The sequence below is a fragment of the Rhincodon typus genome, chromosome 46 (genome assembly GCF_021869965.1).
Source record: "Rhincodon typus isolate 14 chromosome 46, sRhiTyp1.1, whole genome shotgun sequence".
NCBI lineage: Eukaryota > Metazoa > Chordata > Chondrichthyes > Orectolobiformes > Rhincodontidae > Rhincodon > Rhincodon typus.
This window is the reverse complement of record NC_063377.1, coordinates 5,884,368-5,891,168: the sequence shown is the minus strand read 5'-3', so window position 1 is coordinate 5,891,168 and position 6,801 is coordinate 5,884,368. Positions and strand designations below refer to the sequence as shown.

The 6,801-nt window shown below is 44.9% G+C and overlaps 1 protein-coding gene and 3 non-coding genes across 7 annotated transcripts in view; 1 reads left to right on the top strand and 3 right to left on the bottom strand.

Annotated features, from left to right (window-relative positions):
• LOC109923055 (toll-like receptor 13) overlaps positions 1-4,005 on the bottom strand; it is a 35,380-nt gene extending 31,375 nt beyond the window's left edge. Inside the window, exons 1-3 of one of the 4 annotated variants that reach the window (XM_048620331.1) lie at positions 3,864-4,005; positions 3,004-3,050; positions 2,502-2,776 (exon numbers count right to left, since the gene is read on the bottom strand). The gene's annotated coding sequence lies outside the window, so the exon portion shown is untranslated. Of the gene's footprint in view, positions 1-1,719; positions 1,825-2,501; positions 2,777-3,003; positions 3,051-3,651; positions 3,680-3,863 lie in introns of those variants that run through there. The other 3 variants (XR_007266130.1, XM_048620330.1, XM_048620332.1) reach the window with 3 other exon arrangements.
• trnar-ucu lies at positions 551-642 on the top strand. Its single transcript is given in 2 exon segments — positions 551-587; positions 607-642. It is a non-coding gene; the product is annotated as a tRNA-Arg (tRNA).
• trnai-aau lies at positions 1,342-1,415 on the bottom strand. Its single transcript has one exon. It is a non-coding gene; the product is annotated as a tRNA-Ile (tRNA).
• On the bottom strand, positions 3,403-3,476 carry trnai-aau. The gene has a single exon. It is a non-coding gene; the product is annotated as a tRNA-Ile (tRNA).
• Positions 4,006-6,801: the final 2,796 nt, after the last annotated feature.

The following is a 6,801-nucleotide window of genomic DNA, read 5'->3' as shown; positions in this document are numbered from 1 at the left end:
CACCTTGTTATCTCAGATTCTCCAGCATCTGCAGTTCCTACTATCTCATTCTCAGAATTGTTACTGCACCTCATTATTCTGTGTTGGCCTGCTGTGTTCATCCAGCTCCGCACCTTGTTATCTCAGATTCTCCAGCATCTGCAGTTCCTACTATCTCATTCTCAGAATTGTTACTGCACCTCATTATTCTGTGTTGGCCTGCTGTGTTCATCCAGCTCCGCACCTTGTTATCTCAGATTCTCCAGCATCTGCAGTTCCTACTATCTCATTCTCAGAATTGTTACTGCACCTCATTATTCTGTGTTGGCCTGCTGTGTTCATCCAGCTCCACACCTTGTTATCTCAGATTCTCCAGCATCTGCAGTTCCTACTATCTCTCAAAGTCACATCTTTCCCTTGCAGCCCAGAAACAATCCGAGGGCGGATAGTTTCACTTCACTTGGGCTTTTCACCCTGTTTATAAACGGCACACTATCAGTATCAACATACAAGTTATCAATTTCTTCACATGCATCCTCATGAGAAGAATGCGAAATGTTGCTTCAACAGAGGCTCTGTGGCGCAATGGATAGCGCGTTGGACTTCTAGTCTGAGGCTGTTGAAGGCATTCAAAGGTTGTGGGTTCGAGTCCCACCAGAGTCGGGTTTTAAGCTGCATTCCTGGGGGTGCGGGGCTATTTTTCCTGCGGCCGAGAGATTTAACATGTGTGTCAAGGCCCCCTGGACCGGAAGCAAAACTGCGATTAATACTCTCTCCAGTTTCCCCCTTGCCAGTATCCCCTGACTGACGTGAGGAGAAGCTCGGAGGGCTTCTCCCAAAGACAGGTGAACAAACCAGCACCAGGATTTTGTCAGCGCGCCTTCTTGCTTTAACGTTCAGAATTAACTTGCGAGACGGACCACAGCTCCAGACATCAAGGTGGCTGCACTCTCTAGAACCTGGGCATGATTGCTTTGATTCATTTTGTTTTGTTGAGTGCTTTTTTTAAAAAAAAAGATACGTTTTGAGAAACGGCTTGCTCTGCATTAATTTGCAACGAAAAGCCAACAGCACTTCCAGGTTCAGAGACGTTTCTGTTTGGGAAATAACCTTGGAATTTCATCCCGACAAACACACACATACACAGCATCATTATTAAACCAAAACAGTTCTCTCAGCGCCCTGATCTGGCCCAGTGAATATCGACTGAAATCAAAAACAGAGGGAAACATTCTCCGTTCACTGTGATCTTGCTGTGCGTATGTATCACGAAAAGTGGCTATTTAGCCCATCCCGTCCATTCGCGCAGTGGTTGACTGATAAAGACAGACTAGTGCTATTCGAACTGATAAAAAACTTGGCTGGCCCGTACGGGGATCGAACCCGCGACCTTGGCGTTATTAGCACCACGCTCTAACCAACTGAGCTAACCGGCCCCTGGATATGTTAACTTTACATCAGATTCCCTATCATTCTCTGTCTCTCTGATGCCCACATTGAATTCCCTACCATTTACTATTGCGCCTGAAAACTTTGATCAAACATTGTTGGGTTTGCGCACTACAGCCTCCAGATTCCAAACTTGATCCCTCAATCTCTCCCTCTGCAAAATGCAACCACACAGAAGCGCACAACACACTGCTACTTCTCTTTCTGTAGAGCTCATAGAAATACTGACATCCGTTCTCTACCTTTCTGGTGACTAATTCACTTTCTCGGAGACAACTGGTGGACAGCACTCTCCCCTCCGCTCATAATCTTTGCTCGAAATTCGTTAGAAACTTCCAACCAGAAGCTTTCAGCTCCAACATTCCTCTCGCACGCCCATTAATGGGCCTCTCATCTCTGCAGGACAATCAGAATTGCGATTGTAATTATTATGGATAGTAGGAACTGCAGATGCTGGAGAACTTGTTATCGCAGACAGCTTTCCTGCTCCTCTGATGCTGCTTGGCCTGCTGTGTTCATCCAGCTCTACACCTTGTTATCTCTGTAATTATTATGTGTATGTGGAAGGGGAAAGGCGTAGCGGCACACACTGATTTCATTGTGGGACTGAGAGAGGAAGAGAACAGATTACAGTGTGTAGATACAGAGCAATATATGTGCACTGGCAAACTGATCACACTGTGTGTACATATACAGGGGGACTGATCACATTGTGTGTATATACACAGCGAGACTGATCACACTGTGTGTATATATAGAGGGGCTGATCACAGTGTATACACAGAGGGGCTGATCACAGTTTGTGTATATACACAAGGGACTGATTACTGTGTGCATATGCATGAGGGAATGCTCACACTGTGTGTATACACAGGACTGATCACAGTGTATGTATATACAGAGGGGCTGATCACAGTGTTTTGTACATACATGAGGGGCTGATCACGCGGTGTTTATATACGGAGGGGCTGATTACTGTGTGTTTATACATGAGGGAATGATCACAGTGTGTTTATATACAGAGGGGCTCATTACAGTTCATGTACAGAAGGACAGATCACAGTACTCCTTACCTCTGTTGATAAAATCCTCAAGCTAGAAAGCTGCCTGTACTGTTTTCTTAAGCTTAGAACATCATGCCTGACGGGCAAACCCCGGTTTTGGAGAAAGCAGGACACAACACCGCTGGCCATCAGAAATAAAAGCTGACAAACAGGAGGCTGGAAGAACACAGCAAGCCAGGTAGCATCTGTAGGAAAGGAGCTGTCAACGTTTCTGGTGAAATTGCTTCCGTTCAGTCTGTTGAAATGGGCACCCTCTGTAGACTAGCCTTCACAGCAGCAGTTTCCTGAAAAACAGAAATAAAAAAAGGAGATTGTAGGAACTGCCGATGCTGGAGAATCTGAGATAACAAGGTGTAAAGCTGGATGAATACAGCAGGCCAAGCAGCATCAGAGGAGCAGGAAAGCTAAGGGTCTGGACCCTTAGAAGGGTTCCTGCGTTCATCCAGCTCTACACCTTGTAATCAATAAAAAAAGGAATTTGTTTTGTTGAGTTTGCGGTAGCGATGCTCACCTTGCAGCCTCTTCAATGCATTGTTGCTGGCAATGAAATTGGATTACCTTCAATTGGAGAGCAAAGAATTGCATTTAAAAGCAAAACAGAATTTGCAGGTGAATCAGCGATTGTTGTAAACTTTCAAGAGGATTTGCAGCTCCTGGAGGTAATCTGATGCTGTTCAAGATTACAATGGGAAAACCCAAAAAGAGTTGTTGCAGCGATGGGGAATTATTAGTCAGATTCTGAAACAGTAACCACTTCTCCCGCCCACCCCCACATATGTATGAAGCCAAGTGTACTTGTTGAGATCCACGTTCTCTGGGCAGGTCGGCTTGGAGTCTTGCAACTCAGTTTTATAAAGTATCAAAGGCAGAGATAAATGTAGTATGTGAAATTTTCGGTAAAAAGCTGAGCTGGCCCGTACGGGGATCGAACCCGCGACCTTGGCGTTATTAGCACCACGCTCTAACCAACTGAGCTAACCGGCCAAGACCTAAACAGGCGCCTCATCAGATTCCTGTTATTTGTGGAATTTGGTAAAATTCTTGGAGTAGAATCCCCAAAGTCTCCAGATCCTAATAACTCAATCACTTTTTCTGAAAAATATACGCACACAGCAACCCCACACTGTTACTTTCCTCCCTCTTTGACAATCCAACACACCTTGTTTATTAAGCCCCGTCCCCCAAACATCATTTCTGGCTGAGGCACGTTCTCTGACTGAAAGAACTGCAATTCAGCACACTCTCGTGCACTCAAATCTTAAATATCTTGCGAGCTTCCACCTCTATCATCCCTTCAGTCAGTTCCAGACAACCACCAGCCTCTGGGAGTTTTTTTTTAATCAAATCCCCTCTCACCCTCCTGCTCCTTACCTTAAAACTCTGCCCCCAGAGGGATTTGTCCCAATCTATCATATCTCAGAAGTTTGCTCATCGAGTCATACTGTCATACAGCACGGAAACAGACCCTTCAGAGCGACCAGTCCATGCCAAACATAATCCCAAACTAAACTAGTCCCACTTGACTGCTCCTGGCCCATATCCCGCCATACCGTTCCGATTCCTGTACTTATCCAAATGCCTTTAGATGTTGTAATTGTACCCACATCCATCACTTCCTCAGGAAGTCCACCACACGCGTACCACCTTCTTTGTGAAAAGTTTGTCTCTCATGTCTTTTTTGAACTGCTCTCCTGTCACATTAAAAATGTGCTCATTGTCTTGAAATCCCCCATCCTAGGCAAAAGACAACTGCCATTAACTCTATCTATACCACCCCCCCCACCTTAAATTACAAGCTATATGCAACTGTATACAGATTTACCAGAATGTCACTTGGGCTGGAGAGTTTCTGTTCTGAGGAGACATTGGAAGATTTGGGTTGTTTTCCTTGGAACAGAGGAAACTGAATTCTTAGAATAGAATTAGTTTTATTGTCACATATACAGTGAAAAATTTACAGGTTGCCACTTACAGTGCTATCTTAGATACAAAGCTATGTAGGTACAGATTCTTAAGTGCAAATTATTCACGAAAATATTCGAAAAATAAAGAGATAAAAAGTTCAGAGTAACAGTCCTTCCCAACTCAGTCCTGGCTCCTAGCCTTGCTTCCAGAAAATGCTGGGCTTCAACAGGGCTCTCAAGGCTGGGAGATCGCTCTGGAATCATCTCGTGGCTGGAAGTCTGTGTCGGGATGAAAGAACACCGGGAAGGGCCGCCGAGAGACCTCTATGCTGGGCCAAGAGACCGCCACGCCAGGCCGCCGACAGACCGCGACACCAAGCCAAGAGGCCGTGATGCTGAGCTAAGAGATCACCACGCCGGGTCTGCGCTGCGTCCGAGAGTCCAAGTCCAAGCTGAGGCCGACAGTTCAGGACATTGCAGAGAAGAAAGAAGGAAAAAAAAACACAAAAGGGAAGAGAAAAGAGAGAGAGAAAAAAAAATGGACTGAGTGGACGAGCTTCAGCTGAGGAGTTCTACTCCGCTGCCACCTTGAATTGAATCGAATTAGCTTTATAGTCACATGTACTCACTTGATAAATTGCAACTTACAGTGCCGTCTTAGGTACAAAGGTACCTAGGTACAGATGCTTCAGTTACAGATTAATTACAGTGCAACAATATCACCAACACATGATGCCATCTTAGGTACAGAGTACCTAGGTACATTCCTGTTACACAACAGCTATACACAGTATAATCATAGGTCAGAAAGTCAGAAAAATAAGAAGCTGAAAGGGCAAACATCACAACCTCTCTCCAAGGACTGTCTGCAACAGACCAGTGCCAGGGGGCTGGCTGCTGCCACACACTGCCCTGGACAATTGCCCCCACTTTGGACCAGGCTGCTGTCACCATGCTCCGCACTGGCACGCTGCCTCCGCTTCACTTTGGTCGCTAGCTTACCGGCTTCAGGCTGCCGTCAGCCATCCATGCTTCGGAGGCCTGGTGTCAGAAGCTGGGGCCAGGAATCTGAGGCTGCGAGAAGGGAGGAAAGACGGATTAAAAGAAGAAAAATAACAGGCGGAGCGGAGGAGCTCCAGCTAGCGTGTCTTACTTCACTGTCATCTTACTGGAAGGATCTGAGGGGCTATGTACACTTAGATATACACCTGCGATGCCAAGGCAATGGCTTTGCGCTGAAAAACAGGTTTAGAATAGTTAGCTGCTTCTTTTTGATTGGCGCAGAAAGGCTGAGGAGCTTTTATCTGTGCTGTGGATCTCTATGAGTCTATATCCATTCTCTCAATTTTACACCTTAATGTATATCCATTTTAAATCTCTTTTTCTCCATCATGATCAATCCCTTTGTATTTTGCATTGGGTTTCTGCCTCTGTCAAAAGGAAATAAAAACCTTTTTCTAATCCCTTTCAGTTCTAGAATCATACCAGGCCTGAAATGTTAATTCTGCTTTGCTCTCCACAGGTGCTGCCAGACTTGCTGAACTCTTCCAGCAATTTCTATTTTGTTTCTGATTTACAGCATCCGCAGTTCTTTCCATTTTTACATAGGAGAATAGTCTGATCCAGAGGTTAATATGTCCCCAGTTCCACACACTCTCACCCGAGACACACTCTCACATGTACCCACCGTCACCCTCAAAAACACATACACTCTCCGACTTACCCTCAAAAACACATTCACACACACACACACACACTCAAAACTCACAGGCAGATACGCTGACACACTTGCACCCTCAAACACACACACATACACACTCTTTAAGACTTGCCTTAAATGCACAGATTCATAGACAGAAACACTCACACTTTTTTAGAGTCACCCTGAAACAAACACACACACATACCATTCCTGAACATTAGTTTATTTTTATCTGTCTTCTTTCTAACATGCATACGTCCTGTCATGTGTCTGTCTATTTTCTCTATCCTCCTCATGTCTGCTACTATTCTCTTCCCTGTTATTACATATCCTGTGAATACAAGTCCAGTTAATTTATGTATGACAGAAAAGGCAGTAGTCCTAATATGGGACCACTGTGGATCGCAATCCATTGCTCCCTCCACTCTGAACAATTGGTAACTGTGTTCTGTCATGTCTTCTCATTGTTCAAGTCTGAGACTTTATCTCTTCCTCGTAGAGACATTAGTCCCAAATCTCACCTTGCATGTTTCCCTCTCCTCTCTCAGAGTATTTGTAAAGTTCCAGCAATATCACAATGCAGTGAAAATTTTATCACCAAATGTCTGTGTCAACACAGCAAGGCTTCCCCAAACATTGTCCTCCAAATCCCCTGCAATAAATACCAGGTCACCATTGATCTTACTCATTTATGACTGTACCA